Source organism: Sinocyclocheilus anshuiensis, unplaced genomic scaffold, assembly GCF_001515605.1.
Source record: "Sinocyclocheilus anshuiensis isolate Anshui unplaced genomic scaffold, SAMN03320099.WGS_v1.1 scaffold1010, whole genome shotgun sequence".
NCBI lineage: Eukaryota > Metazoa > Chordata > Actinopteri > Cypriniformes > Cyprinidae > Sinocyclocheilus > Sinocyclocheilus anshuiensis.
Window position 1 is genome coordinate 1445016 of NW_015537936.1, and position 16628 is coordinate 1461643.

Consider the following 16628-nt stretch of genomic DNA (forward strand, 5'->3'; position numbering starts at 1 on the left):
GTGTGTGTGTGTGTGTGTGTGTGTGTGTGTGTGTGTGTGTTACAGGGTTCGGATATTGAGACACTGGGGCCGGATAACGCCGGAGAGTGTGAGGATGGAGCGGTTAGCCGTGCTCCAGACGTACCTGATGGTGAGGATGTCATTCAAAATGAATAAAGACAAAGATATTTGTTGTTTTAGAGGTCAGGTTTTGTGGCATGAATTTAATGATTACCACTCAGGTAGAATGCAGTATTAGTGTGTGGTTAATCACGTGTGTCAGCACACAAACGCAAAAGAATGAATGTAATGTGTAAATGCAGAAGTGGTCAAACAAGTTTGAAATATTTGAGCTTGTTTTTTTCAGCCAAGCGGGGTGAGGAGAGTTTGGGAGAGTCCTCACTAGATCTCACACTGAGTGATGAGGTGGCGGCGGAGGCGGAACCGGCCTGAGAGGTGCGATTAAACCTGAAAATGACCTCCTGGCATGTGTTATTGTTCCGCAGAGAGGAATTCTCCAGTAATCTGGCTTAAAGAAGTGGCATTGATGTGTTCTTGCAGGCGGGTGGAGAAGAACATGTGATCCCTTGCTCCTCCAGTGAGAACTCTGACATCATCACACTGGCGGACTCTCGGGAGGCGGAGACTGACTCGTGGGAGGAGCCTGTTGCTAAGGAGGCGGAGGAAGCAGGAAGTGAGGAGCTCGATCTCGGAAGCTCGTCGAGCAGCCAGTACACGTTTAGAGAGTCGGAGACGAGTGAGTGGAAAACGTGTTTTCATGCATATGAACACCACTGCAATGTCGTAATTAGCCGTGGGATTTTTTTAAAGTCTGACTTTACAAATTAAAGAAACGAATCATGTTGGAAGTTATTTGGTATTGATCACAGTTGCGTTTTAATTGTGAATGTTGATGGCAGAGTTTGGTTTGTATTCATTTTGTTTGTTGCTGAGAAAGATAGCGTGCAAATCTAGGGCTATGTGATCAATCGAAATAAAACCCGAAATCACAATAAAGCTTAGTGCAGTTCGCAAAGTCTGCAATATATTTAAATAAATATATGGTATGTTTTTTAGAATATGGCATCGTGTTCTTTTATACTCAAGCAGCTTATGTTTCGGTGTTTAATATTTGTTTAATATTTCTATGTAGCAATTAATAATAATAATAATGAATAATAATAATAATGATTATTATTAATGATATCTAAATAAAAATAAAAAAAAATGTATCCAAAAAAATAAATAAATTGCATCAAGCTTGTGTGACAAAGCTACACAGCAATTATATATGGATATAAATTTGCAATTCTGAGAAAAAAATTCTGACTTGTGAGATGTTAAATTGTGAGATATAAACTCGCAATTGTGAGAAGTCACTTTTTCTCGCAATTATGTCTCTCAATTCAGACTTTTCTTACAATTTCTGTTTATATCTCGCAATGCTCAGAAAGTCAGAGTTGCAATTACCTTTTTGAGTTTTTTATTCTGTGGAAATAAGTTGTCTACATATGATCCTTAATAATAATAATATGCTTAATTTTATTGAAAAAAAGCTAAATATCTTAAAATGCCCCTATTATGCCTTTTGGAATATTACCTTTCATGCAGTGTGTCATGTAGCTGTATGTGAACATAAACTATCTGCAAAGTTGTGAAGCCGACTGTGCACGATAAATAAAGTTATTGTCTATCAAAAAAAAGAGTCAGCTCGCAATCGCCTAAACGAGTCGTCAGGAATTCGAATCTTATTCTGTTACGGCTCTACATCACAAAGTAACACATTTGCATAATGTCCGCCCACTTGTTAACTTGTTAACACTTGACACTTACCACTGAGAAACGTCCTGCTCCAGTCGTGCTTACGAATCAATCTCTCGTCGATCAGCCAGTTCAACCGTTTCATCATCAGACTCCGGCTTGAATTGGAAAGGTACAATCGATACCATCTTTTCTATGTATTGACAAGTCTCCAGGGCTGTCATGGCAATGGCCGTTTCGTTTCCGACACACGCTGTACGCGGTAGACCAATCCAGAGCCAATCTCTACGGCTCTGGACCAATCACAAAGGACTGCGCCATCTGACCAATCAGCAGTGAGGGCTCACGGAAAGGAGGAGTTTAGAGAGACTGATTCTTTGAACTGCTTCGCACGAGTCGTTTACGAATCATTTAGACATGAGGTAAATTTAAATCTATTTTTTGAGAAAACTAATGTGTTTTTTGACCTTGCATGCATGTAAACCTGTTTTAGGAGACTCATTAAACAATATTAGCAACCTTAAAAATGGCATAATAGGGGCACTTTAATTGTCCTAAATAGGCGTGATTTTGTTTTTATTGCAAAATATAATTTCTTTTGATTTTGCGGTTGAATATGACCCACACATTTGAATCAGTTTTCATGACATTGGCCCTGATAACACACAAAGTCATGTTGGTCTCTCTCTCCCGGAGCGGATGGGGATTTTCCTGAACGCTGTGGGAATATGGCAGCCATCTGCACAGCTCTCTCTCTCTCTCAGGTGCTCTGACAGCATGCTGATAAAGCTCTGAGGAGCGCCAGCGTGTTTGTGAGGTTCTGCCACATTAACCTGGCTGATGAAACGCCCAGCCAATGGCTGTGAGAGGAAATAACACGTGTAAAGCCACCATGATGTGTTTGTTTGACCTACATTGCTGTGTGCTGTCAAATGTGTCATAAATCCACATCTCGACTAGACTGTGAGCTAATTAGTGTTGGGTAATTCTGTCAACTCAACCAGAGGTCCCTGGTTTTTGATTTTTTCTGTAGAAGGAAGGTGAAAATATTTACTGAGTAATCCACTTATTTGTAGAGAGGAGTAAAAATGACAGTTTTCGCCTGAGATTTGCAGCCAGATCGTGTTAGAAAGATGGCAGCATCATGTCACTTTTACATAGATATTGATAGGTCTCTAATAAAATATGTAGCAGTCTTTCTTGCATTATATGCCAATGGTGACGAAAATCGAAAACCCCCCCACTTTTTTATGCCCCCCCCCCTGAATTTTGCATGCCTGTAATTCAATAATTATTAAATGCATCTTAATATTCTTTTATATTTTAGTTCTTAGCAAACTTTTCTTTTGGTATCTTAATTTAATTATAATAGAGCTTAATTATAATAAAGGTTTACTATTTTGTAAACCTCTACAAAATAGTGCATAGCTCAGTAGATATAAATGTATGACATTTAATATGTTGGTTTTCATCACTATTTATGTTTGTCTTTCTTCAGAAAAAATATTAACAAAATAAAAAAATTGAGCCAAGTAACTTTCTGAAATTTGGTTTATTTGACACAGAGTGACCCTTAACCTCAAGTGTAATATATATGTTATATGTAATGTATAATGTATATATATATACACACACACACACACACACACACACACACATTGATTTATTTGATATCCATCTGTGATTATAGGATCTTGGTTCCATGGGGTGTGTTTCCAGTATGCTTAAGTCATTTCTTCCCTCTGTATGAAGTATATCCCTTAGCGCTGACACAGTAGCTTAACAGAGAATACAAAGCAGACACTCACAAAGCTTTAGGCCTGCAGCTGTGTGTTTGGAGCAGTCGTGTGCTGGTTTAGTCGATTAGCTTGTTACACTAGCGTAAACAGATCGGTTTTCCTGTGCTGCATCGTGGCATGTGAAATGTGTTCTGCAAGTGTGTGTGTATGTGTGTGTGTAGATTTTGCTGTTTGGTGCCTAAAAGTAAGTAAAACCTCACTAACCTACATTGCAGATCTTTTGGTGAGTCCCTGTGATGAGTTTGTCTTTGTAAAGGGACTAAATAATGTCTTGAAATCTAAGCCTGTGACAACACAACCCTTATAGTTCAATCCTATCTATCTATCTATCTATCTATCTATCTGTCTGTCTGTCTGTCTGTCTGTCTGTCTGTCTGTCTGTCTCTCTGTCTGTCTGTCTATCTATCATCTGTCTGTCTGTCTGTCTGGTCTGTCTATCTATCTGTCTATCTGTCTATCTGTCTATCCTATGGTTATTTATTTGTTATCAAATATTGTGATATATTTTTATTAACTTATTGCTATTAATTTGTTTACTTTTTGCAACTTTTTTATGTATTCATTTACTTGTTGTCTATCCATTCATTTACACATTGCTATTTATTTATTTATTGCATTTTTACTGTTTATTTATTTATTGATAAATAAATATCAATACTGTTTACTGCTGTTTTTATTTATTTATTTCACAACAGTGGTAATTATAATTGGCTTCATTTAAAAACAGCAGACGTCAATGGGACGTCATCACCATGTATGTGTGTGTGTGTGTATATTAATTCCTCAGGGTTGTGTGTGTTTTTCTTCAGTGTTCCCAGCGGATCAGCCTGTGCAGCGAGACGACGGTAACAGCAGCAGTGAGGATGAGGATGAGGAGGGTGAGGTGAAGGCCAGTCCTGTGGTGAGGAGGCGCAGAGTGAGGAGGAGCACCGCCGGCTCAGAGCCTGGAGACCCGCAGGAGCCCGAGGTGCTGCGTCTCAAAACAACTCATCACTCCAGCGTTTACTCACTCAATACAAATCAGATAAATATGAGATATGAGCACAATACAAAAAAAGTTAGTTTTTTTATATCAAACAAATACTTTAGTTATTTGAATTTGGAACAATAGCTGGAAATTATACAACTACACTATACAACTAATAATGTTACGACATGACAGATATAAATTCATAAACATGCTTTCACTGGAAAAGAAATTCAGTAATTTCAAATCTAGGTATAATAATTGTTTTTATAAAATATTAGTAATTGTTAGTAAAAGTAATTGTAGTTTTTAGTTTAGTTGAATCTTTTTTGTTAAGGTTTAATTACGTTTTAGTAAAATTGTTACATTTTTTGCCATATTTATTTAATTTTTGTTGTTTAAAAGAGAGAGAGAGAGAGCTTTAGTTATTTTAATGCATCAAGTGAAACTAAATACAAATGAGAAATATTCCCTAGCTACCTTTATTTTATTATTTTATTTTATCAAATGACAAAAATCCTATTTATTTTTATTTTATATTTTAGTTTTAGCTAACTGTAATAACCTTGTTTACACATTGGTTATTTATTGAAATGATGTTAAACATATTTTAGTGTACTGCACTTTTTAATGTAAATAGATAAAATTTTTATTCAAATATATAATGATAATACCAATAAATATAATTTCAAAATAAAAAAAATAAAAAATAAACAAAGATACTTTTGCTGGAAAACGATGGACATATGCGATACAAAACATTACTGATTTGTTTACAATGAACCTATTCTTTCTGATGCAACCAAGATATGAAACCCTCATTAATGTATCCAGCTGTCGCAACACCAACATTAATTGTGCATGTTCTGAAATCCTGCTCGTGTGTTTCTACATCAGCTGTTTGAGGAGATAGCAGCTCATCTGGATGGATGCGCTGCTCCCGTCAGCGGCACTCTGAACAAATGCATTTTACTAGCGCTGCTCATCGCCATCAGCATGGGCTTCGGACATTTCTACGGTGAGCAGGAACATCACGTCTGTCTCTTCTTATTAACCCTCATAATGCATTCGGGTCTGTTTTGATCTGCAAGAGATACATACTAATTTCTAAAAACTGCATAGTTTTTAGTTATGGAACAAAACTTTTCAAGTGTTAAAAGACCCTAAAAATACACGTTTATTTATTTATTTATTTTCCAGATTTTTTGCAATTATTTTTAAGAGATATAACCATTTAATTATTTATTTGGGTGATTTTGATACATATGGAGTATTAGGAGTCAAAAATAATTTTTGTTAAATTTTCTGTGACAAAACACTTATGTAAAATACAGTATATTTAGCCTTTCCCCTTATCTCACATAGTTTTGGCACTGAATTTTGTTGATAAACATTATATGTATGCCTATTGACGAACCATATATTAAGTTATGACCGTTTTATAAAGCAACGATTCTTCTGCGAAAATTTTCTACAGATTTTGAATGCATTATGAGGGTTAAATGATTAATTAAAGTTAAACTTTTAGGATGAGTATCCTTGCAATTATTACTGTGCAAGTAAATAAAGCTTTATTCCTAAAATAAAGGTATGTACAGAAAACATATGCTGTACATAAATGGTCACACGTGTGTGTATTCTCTGTTATCAAAATTATACATTTTTCTTTTATGCCAATTGCCAAAAATCATTAGGATATTAAGTAAAGATCATGTTCCATGAAGATATTCTGTACATTTCCTACCATAAATATATCAAAACTTAATTTTTTATTAGTAATATGCATTGCTAAGAACTTCATTTGGACAACTTTAAAGGCAATTTCTCAATATTTAGATTTTTTGCACCCTCAGATTCCAGATTTTCAAATAGGTGTATTTCAGCTAAATGTTATCCTATATACATCAATGGAAAGCTTATTTATTCAGCTTTCACATGATGTATAAATCACAATTTAAAAAAAATGGACCCTTATGCTCCAGGGTCACATATAAGATAATAAAAAATATAAAAAAAAAAATACCTTAAAGTAACTACAAATGAGCATGTAAAGCAAATATCTTTAAAAGAAATTCCGTGTGGAGCATATGCCCCCGATCCACACAATGTTCTCACCTTTTTTCCCGCTTACCTGTTTGCATCTCTGAACTTACTTCTGCATTCAAATTGCATGTGAACTGGCCATGTTAACAGTTTGACTGTCTGTTTGAAAACACAGGCCCAAAGGCAAGATTTATACGTGCCACTGACGCAAACCAAAAGCCAAATGGAGTCTCGGCAGAACGACCTGACCACGGAGAACCAGCACCTTAAAGTCACTCTGGAGTGAGAAGAGGCGTCTCTGTCGGCTCTGCAGGAGGAGCTGCGGTCCCTGCGGAGACAGATACGAGAGCTGGAGGAGCGAGGGGCCGGGGCCGACTCCATCATGTCCGAGAACCAGCGACTGAAGGGCCACTTACAGGAGGAGAAACAGAAAGTGCACAGCTTCATGAGCCACAGAGAAGTACTGATGGCCGAAGCCCAGGAGCTGCTGAAGGAGCTCGATAAAGAGCGCAAGGTGACCGACAAGCTCAAGGAGGAGCTGGAGGAAATGAGGAAAGAGGACGTCGAAGGCAAGACGGATCCCGAGACGGAAGAACTACAGGCGCGACTTCAGGAGCTCGAGAACAAGCTGAAGTTCGAGCAGCAGCGCTCCGATCTTTGGGAGAGACTGTATGTGGAATCGAAGGAGGAGAGAGCGAAGGGCGACCGGGACGTGAAGACCAAGATTCCCAAAGACGGGATGCTGGGAAAAGTGAAGGAAACCTTCGACGCTGTGAAGAACTCCACTAAGGAGTTTGTGCACCATCACAAGGAGCAGATCAAGAAAGCCAAAGAGGCGGTGAAGGAAAACCTCCGGAAGTTTTCCGACTCTGTTAAAACGACGTTCAGGCATTTTAAAGACTCGGCTTCGAAGGTCTTCAATCATCAAAAGAGATTTCACGACGCCAAACCCAAGCATCACTCGTTCCAGCAGGAGCAAAGAAACAAGCGCGCTGAAGACTGGCAGCCGCAGAAACCTTTACACCAACATCCTCGCAAATCAACCCTCGACTCCGTTCACGCCGATCGCAACACGCGCAAACCCAGCGCTCAGAGACAGCACGGCATCATGGGACAGAAAACGCCGCCCAAAGGCTGTTCTGGAGTGTTCGACTGCGCCTATCAGGAGTCCATGAGCCTGTTTAACAAGGCCATGGATCCCATCCGCGCAGACGAGTTTAACGAGCTCCTGCGTAGCTATTTGCAGAAAGAAGTGGGGCATTTCCACCACTGGAGGGAGCTGGAGAGCTTCATCGATAACTTCTTCTATAACGGCGTCTTCATTCACGACCAGATGCTGTTTACGGACTTCGTCAGCGGCGTTGAGGATTACCTCGAGGAAATAGACGAATATCACAGCCTCAGCGACGACGTGTTTGAGGATCTGGACGACTACATTTATCGCCACATATTTGGAGATGCGTATTTAAAATACTTCGGGCCGAGGTAAGATGTTTTGTGGTGTGGAATAAACTTATTTGGAGACTCAACATGAGCCTGTTTTACTTCCATAATTTACATGTGACTTGATTTTATCCATCAGGGATTGACAATTCGTTAAGCCCTGCCCCTGTTTAACGTTGCGTGCTTAATTAATTTTATTAAAGACATTGTTAAATTAGGCAGTAATGTGTTTGTAACATTTCTACAATGCGTTCACTATAGTTTGGCAAATGTAAATGTTTTTACTAATGTTATAATTGTTTATTTGGGAACAGTTTAATCCACAGACTGGTTATATTTATTTAGATGTTATAATATTATAGTATTTATTAATATTTTGAATCAGTGTTTATTTTTATATTTTCTGTTTTAATTTAAATTTTAAGTAATTTATGTGCTTTTGATATTTGTTTTTTCATATTTTTATTATTATTTTTTAAATTAAAATTAAATGTAATTAAAATAATTTTTATTTTATATACAGTATTTCTATTTGATTTTATTAGTTTTATTTTTAGTAAATGTATTTCTTCAACTTAAACTTAGTTTATTTCAGTTAGTTGCCATGGCAAAATTTCAACATTTTGTTTAAGCTTTTTAAGTTTAGTTTTTCATCTAATATTTATATTTTATTTCATTTCAGCTTTATTTTAATGACTGAAAATGATTTGAAATAGTTGTAGTTTTTGTTAATTGTAATAACACTGCCACAGGCATTTGAAAACAATATTTAAACATTAAAAAAAAATAATTTGGAAAATACTGTTTGTGTCCTTTATGAATACCTTGTGTTACTACAATAAGAGCACATTGTATTTTGAGAAAATTTAAATGTAAAATTCTGTTCAAAAACTATTAAAACACGAATCATTCATATATATGTATATGGAAATATATACTTGTATTAACATATAAAAGCTTGAATGTAAGGATGTATATTTGATTTAAAACAATTTGGAAAAAAATACAGCGTGTCCTCCATGGATACTATGTGTCACTATATTATAAGATCAACATTTATTGTATTTTTTAGATAAATTCTTTAAAATTCTGTTCAAAACTATTAAAACACACAAATCATTCATAAAGATTTATATATGTGACCCTGGAGCACAAAAGCAGTCTTAAGTCGCTGGGGTATATTTGTAGCAATATCCAAAAATATTGTTATGGGTCAAAATTATTGATTTTTCTTTTATGCCAAAAATCATTAGGACATTAAGTAAAGATCATGTTCCATGAAGATATTTTGTACATTTCCTACTGTAAATATATCAAAACTTAATTTTTGATTAGTAATATGCATTGCTAATAACTTCATTTGGATAACTTTAAAGGCAATTTTCTCAATATTTAGATTTTTTTTTTGCACCCTCAGATTCCAGATTTTCAAATAGTTGTATCTCGACCAAATATTGTCCTATCCTAACAAACCGTACATCAATGGAAAGCTTATTTATTCAGCTTATTTCAGATGATGTATAATTCTCAATTTCGAAAAATTTACCCTTATGACTGGTTTTGTGCTCCAGGGTCACATATAGACATAGACTTGTATTAAAATGCAAAAGCTTGTCTGATAGCATGACTAATGGCAGCAGTTGCTGAGCTAGGATTGGTCAGTAATGTTTTCGTATTGTCTGTAATCATTTACACGCAGGTTGCATGTTCATAACCTTATTTGTCTCTGTTGCTTCTCTGTCTGTAGGTCTGAGAAACAGTAGAGTCTGCATGTACACACACACGAGGCTTTGTGGCAAACCCTAAACACTGTCCCGTTTGTAAATTTGCAGTCGACCTTTCGAAGGGCCGGGGTCGAAGGTCAAGGCGTGGCGTCAGTGTCAGCGGCAGCCTCGTCCTCAGAGAGCCAAGAAATGGAGCCAATCGGGACGCGACCCCAACCGACAGTTCGCAGATGTTAAAATAGAGCTGGGTCCCATGCCCTTCGATCCCAAATATTAGAAGAAACATTTCGGTTCTTCTCAATATTGCTCAATATTTGTTTTGTCTTGGAGAAGGTTCAAGAAAGCTTTGGGTTCACCTTTTCTATGAATATTTTTTTTTTTTGCAGTGTGTAAATGTTTGAATGCTGGTTGAATGATTTCGAGTGCGTTTCTCTTTCTGGACTTTTAAGCAGCTTAGAATTAATCACAGGTATTTTTGAGGCACATTTATGTTCCCATGACCTGAAAAAGTATCGGAAATTATTATAACAAATGAATTACTAACTAAAAAGGCACTTTGTTTTGTTGCGTTTTAATTAATTATTAATGTTTTCTAAACAAACAAAACTAGATCAGAACACGTATGTTTAATTTTGCTTAGGACCAAATAACCAATAAAATACATTATATTGAAATCATTTTCATCTCAAAAGTTCAGTAGAGTTGGAAGGATAATGAAAACTGCTCTTAATTATAAAGTTCACTTTGAAGTAATCTGGTTTCTGCCGTATGTCACCAGTTTTATTTGAACATGCAAATCAGTAGAAGATATTATTTAAGATTTAGTTTCAATCTGCACTTGTTAGTGCACTATTTTGCCCTCTTTTTCTTGTCTGTGTGGTTATCGGCTAAATTACATTCCTTGTTTGGAAATGGCTGTAATGCAATTGCACACAAATGCACTTAAACTGCTTAATGTTGCACTTAAAACTTTAGAATAAAAGTCTTTCACTGCTTCATTGATGATTGTCCTCCTGCTTTGAGCAGAAAGAGATCTGGAGTGTGAAATGAAAGAGACAGTGTAACAAAACTTTTTGCAAAAGTTTGCAATCAGTTCAAAAAAAATAAAACTTTAATTAGTCTTCAGTGCAGATCCTCTCGTGTATATTAATATGTTCCTTCCCACTCGACCTTCAGGAAAGTGTGTGTGGAATATTTCAGCTTGTTTGGCGAATCGGTTTTCCTCCAGGAATGATGAAATCTCCTGAAAGAGAAAGATGAAAGTATAATCAAATAATGTTGATTGTTTGTGATTTTTGAATTCTGATTGTAAACATTTGCTGATGTGATTTGACTGCACGTCATTGTTTTGGCTCTTCTACCTTCTCCAGGCAGTCGAACAGCACTATATGTGACGGTAACGTGGACTGAGATGGGAAGGACGTTTGGAGCCAGTGAAGAGGGTTGGAGAAGAACACGTCCGCTTTGTCCACATACTCCTTATTTCCCGTGAGATCTGGTGGACACTCCAGGAACCGCAGTTTGAGGGGACAGTGCAGGTGACTGCAAAACATAAATAGAACAAGCCTTTTATTGCACGTTTCTAAAACCTCTGCTGTTAAATCTGTCACACACGATCTACTCCATACCTTCTGTCTTCTGATTGATAGCAAGTAAAAAATATCCTACCTGCAGCTGGTGCTTCACGTGTCTTTCTACTGTCAAATCTTTATTGATTTTTATCAAGTGAACATAAGAATAACTGCAGTAATATTTCCAGATGAACACTTACTGGTCTGAAGCAGCTCAGCTTTACTTGATTCTCCATCAATCATTTTTTAGAGTCTCAAATCTGATCCTCAGGATCTTTTGAGGAGCGTTTGTTTATTCATCTCTCAATAATTGCATTGCATTACATTCTACGTTTTGAAACTACAGAGCTGTGGTGCCACTTTACTTGAAGCCTTCATATTTAATGCATTCGTAATGCATACATTTGCATTTAATGCATACAGTTATAATACATAATAATACTTATCTATTCACTGTCACGCCTTTAGAAAGTATCATGCATTGAAACACATGACAAACAACCAATTTCAGATGTAACACAGAATCTGCAAATATTAAAATGCATTTTAACTTTGAATAAATTAGTTATGAAAAGATATAATGCATTATACATTATGAATACCTTTATAATGCATTATAGTGCACCAACTAAGCATTTAAATCTCATCTTACTAAGCCATATTATTGGAGATATAGTGACGACTGATATTTTTATAATTTTATGTAAGTATCTGCTCTACTGTAATAAAGATCTAATTGATTTACAAGCTATCATAATTCCATCTTAATTTTACCACATAAATATCAGCATCTGCACCACATTGCATATTGTTGCTCAGTTTAGGCCTTTGAATAGAACTGATTTTTTTTTATATATATTATAATATATAAGTCATAAAAGCCTGATAGATCAAATATGTGTCCCTGGAGCACAAAAGCAGTCTTAAGTCGCTGGGGTATATTTGTAGCAATAGCCAAAAATACATTGTGTGGGTCAAAATTATACATTTTTCTTTTATGCCAAAAATCATTAGAATATTAAGTAAAGATCATGTTCCATGAAGATATTTTGTAAATTTCCTACTGTAAATATATCAAAACTTTATTTTTGATTAGTAATATGCATTGCTAAGAACTTAATTTGGACAACTTTAAAGATGATTTTCTCAATATTTAGATTTTTTTGCACCCTCAGATTCCAGATTTTCAAATAGCTGTATCTCAGCCAAATATTGTCCGATCCTAACAAACCATACATCAATGGAAAGCTTATTAATTATTTCGAAAAATTGACCCTTATGACTGGTTTTGTGCTCCAGGGTCACATATGATGCCCGTGCAGTCTTGTTTTTTATTACATTTTTAAAAAATATTGTCTTTAAAGTTTGAATAAACCGTTCCATTTCATAAAATATTTTTTTCTGACTATTATCTAATATGTTATGCTTTACAGGGTTAATGCACTATGACATTTCTTTTTGTGTCTTCATAACATAAGATCATGTTTGGAAGATGGATTCCCTTTAATCAGATTGCATTTGCTACTCTGGTTGGAGTGCTGGGAGGTGTGTATATCTACAGGCCTATATTTGAGGCACCCAGAAAACCTCCATCTGCACCAGATCAAGACCTCAAGTCTGACCCAGAAGAACAGAGAGCGGAAACTAGCCAACAAGCACAGCAAGATGCATCTGACGTCAAACAAGATTCTGTGTGAGAGTCTGAATGTGCCTCAGTGTTAAATGCTTGTTATTCCCATGCACTTTGTCAATGTTGTTCCTAAAAGATCCTTAATAATTAACACTGCAAATAAACTAAAAGATTCTACACCATTCTATGCATTTATTTTTTTTAACAATTATAACAATTAAAAATGAACACCAAAATAAAAAAAAATGTATAAAACAAAATTATTGATTTAAAAACAAAATTATGAATTTAAGCTTGCATCCTCCTTTTAGAATCTGCAAGATGTTTATCATTTTAAAATAAATAAATAGTGTAAAAATACAATGATAAAAATTAGTTAACATTTACAAATAAAATGATTGAATTATGCTCGTATTATTTCAGAATCTGCAAGTTGTTTATTTTTTAAAAAACAATAAATAAAGAATAAAAAAATATTTGGTTAAAATGAAAACGTTACAAACAAACAAAATGTACATGTAATTATACAAATAAAATGAATAAAGATTTTCTTTATTCCAGATCCAGATTTGGGACTCATTATCTCTTACATAAAATGCAAACATTCATGAATGCTTAAGAAGGCAACACAGTATATTAAGAAGCAAAGAGACTGAAACTTTTCAACAGTAATTGTTTTTAACAATTTTACATTTGCATGTACCTTTGACATTTTACACCACCAGATGTCACACACACACACACACACACACTTACAGTTTTGAAAGAGCTCGAGAGCCCGTTGCACAATTTGTACATATTTAAACATTATTTTAGATGCAGAAGCCAAAGCTTGCCGCGTTCTGAACAGAAGAGCTGGCGCGAGCAAACTCATCCTACTGTGGCGAAGGCTCAGCTCATGAATATTAAGCAGGTAACGTGATGTTCGCCCGATAGTCCTTTCCGATTGGCTAAATAGTCCAATAATATGCATGATGGAGGCTGGGCTCATAATATTAATTACGCTACTTGCGGTGTGTCAACACATTTGAAACATTCACATAATAAAGTTATTTGTGTAAAAAAAAAAAGGTCTATGCAGCGTCAGCTCTACCTAATTAATATTCATGAGCTTAGCCAGGGTCGCGTAGGATTGGCGCTGCGGCAGCACCGGAAGTGTTGCGTCACTGCATGTGGGTGTGGGAGCAACTTTAGGAAACAAAGTGTCCATCGCTTCAAAAGTACCACACACTTAAACTTGTTCTCAGTTGGTTTGATATTTTCGAAAAAGAAAACCCAAAGAGATCAGCAGACGTTCAGATCACTGACTTGGTAAGTGCGAATGTTATTGTAAAGCTTTTCACGACGTAAAACTCTTCAAGAGGTGATGTTAACTGTTTGATAACCTCTTGTCAACGCGTTTATTTAATTAAGACTTGCATTGTGGCGTAGTGTATTCACGTATAAATATTCAATATGTAACACTGACCTCATATGCATCTTATGTATGTTGCGTATACTGTATATGTAGTGTAGTTATGTTAGTTATAATAATGTGTTTAGTGATAAACAGCTGCTGTTCATGGGGTTGTGTATCTGAACACACACGTGGCTCAATCCCAGATCAGATCTAGCCATCGCAGTTTAATTGTGACCTGAATCTGATCAAAAAAGAAAATGGGGAAAGTTACTTTTAAAAGTAATGCATTACAATATTGCGTTACTCCCTAAAAAAGTAACTAATTACACCTCAGTTACTTTTTATGAAACGTAATGCTTTACGTTACTTTTGAGTTACTTTTTAAATCTGGGCAGTAGTCCAATAATATGCATGATGGAGGCTGGGCTCATAATATTAATTACGCTACTTGCGGTGGTCTCTCCAGGAAGCAGCGTATACATTTGTTTATTTTGTTAGAAAAATTCCATATACATAAGAAGAAGTGGGCTCAATGTAAACCAAATTTTGCACATTTTATAAATGACTTTAAATTATATGTAAATCTCTTAGAACAAACAAAAAACAAAAAAAGCATTGAAAACATGTAATGCTGTGAAAGCATTGAACTTTATGTAATCTTCTTCCTTTTTTTTCTCTGGCAGCTAATAATGTTAATTTGATAATGCGAATATGTAATACCTCATGTTCTTGTGGCATTGGATTAATAATAAAAAAAAAATAATAAAATAGACCCGCTAGATTTAACCTTTTTGAACGAACGCAACAGTTTCAAACGAGCGCACCTTTTTTAAACAACAAAATAACGGCTGTTTCGTGGTCCGTTGAGGAAGTAGACGTTCCTCTCGTTGAAAGCCGAGGAGTATTTCAGGAAATATTGCGTTACTCCCTAAAAAAGTAAATAATTACACCTCAGTTACTTTTTATGAAACGTAATGCTTTACGTTACTTTTGAGTTACTTTTTAAATCTGGGCAGGGCTTGCTTGTTTGTTTTTAATATAAAAAATGTAAAAGCCCCTTCACACCAAAAGTGAAATGAATACACCTCAGTCTGAAGGAAATGTAAATTCACGTCTGTACAGTAGAGGGCGCCGCTCAAACTAATTGCATGAAGAATATGACGCAGGAGAAGAAAATTCAACACTATTCAGCAATAACAAAAATGAAACACAAATGTGTGATTTTTGCTTATTAGTATGGTTGAATTTGATCATCGAAGGTCAGTAGCAGTAAAAAGTAATGCATTACTTTACTAGTTACTTTAAAAAAGTAATCTGATTACGTAAATGCCTTACCCCCAACACTGGGAAGAAGTTACCTGGGAATTTACCAGCCTCACCTGTGGAAATACACTGCTTCACTCCCAGATCAGGTTACCTGTCAGGAATGTCTGGTTTTGGGATCATTTCCCTTCTGAATGATCCAATTTCCATTCTTTCTTGCTTAACTGGGGGAATGCTGTAAGTAGCGTGTAAGACATATGTTTATGACTCAGAATTGATCTATTCTTTGAATCAATTTACCATGATCACAATGGTATTCTGAATTTGACACCCTTTGTACAAGTTTGACTGAAGTTTGAGACTTCAAGGAACATTTCAACCTCCAAAAATTAATGTGTTGTTGTAATTTTCTCACCTCACGTCATTCCAAACCTGTTATTTCTTTCTTCCTTTTTTCCTGCCAAATATCCATGTTTTTCCATGCAATTAAAAGGCAATTAATTTCATCAGATGTCTTTAACATCATACTTCAATAATGTTAATTCACTTTGGCCAAGAATATTTAATGTCACTTACATCAAACTTGAGACATGTCTTAATGCACCATATTTGAATGTCTGCAAATTTGAGAGTGCTTTTTAAAGCTTTATATATATATATATTAGACTTGAATATCAGACATGCAAACCTTTTATATAACTTAAGACGACTTGGAATATACTCCACAAGTGTGTATTTTATGAGCTTTACTGCCCCGTTCACTTTCGTTGCATGCAAAGGAGAAGAACATTCTGCAAATTTGTGATTTGTGTTGCATGGGAAAACATTTGGAATTTGGAACATGAGAGGGAGAAATGTTTGTTTAAATAATTCCTTAAATCTGTCCTGAGAAGAATTTTTCACAAATCTCAGATCATTTAAATGGGTTTATCGGACTTTCCTGCCTGCTCTAGAGAAAGCAAATGAAATGAACATAGACTCAAGTCAAGTGTGTGTGTGTGTGTGTGTGTGTGTGTGTGTGTGTGTGTGTGTGTGTGTGTGTGTGTGTG

General features: G+C 35.6%; 1 protein-coding gene and 1 pseudogene across 1 annotated transcript in view; both read left to right on the forward strand.

Annotated features, from left to right (window-relative positions):
* Window positions 1-10714, forward strand: part of LOC107659200 (cell cycle progression protein 1-like) — a 13236-nt pseudogene extending 2522 nt beyond the window's left edge.
* A 3374-nt stretch (window positions 10715-14088) lies between these two features.
* Window positions 14089-16628, forward strand: part of LOC107659079 (ras-related protein Rab-27A) — a 19229-nt gene continuing 16689 nt past the window's right edge. Inside the window, exon 1 of the mRNA XM_016447897.1 lies at window positions 14089-14228. The gene's annotated coding sequence lies outside the window, so the exon portion shown is untranslated. The remainder of the gene's footprint in view (window positions 14229-16628) is intronic.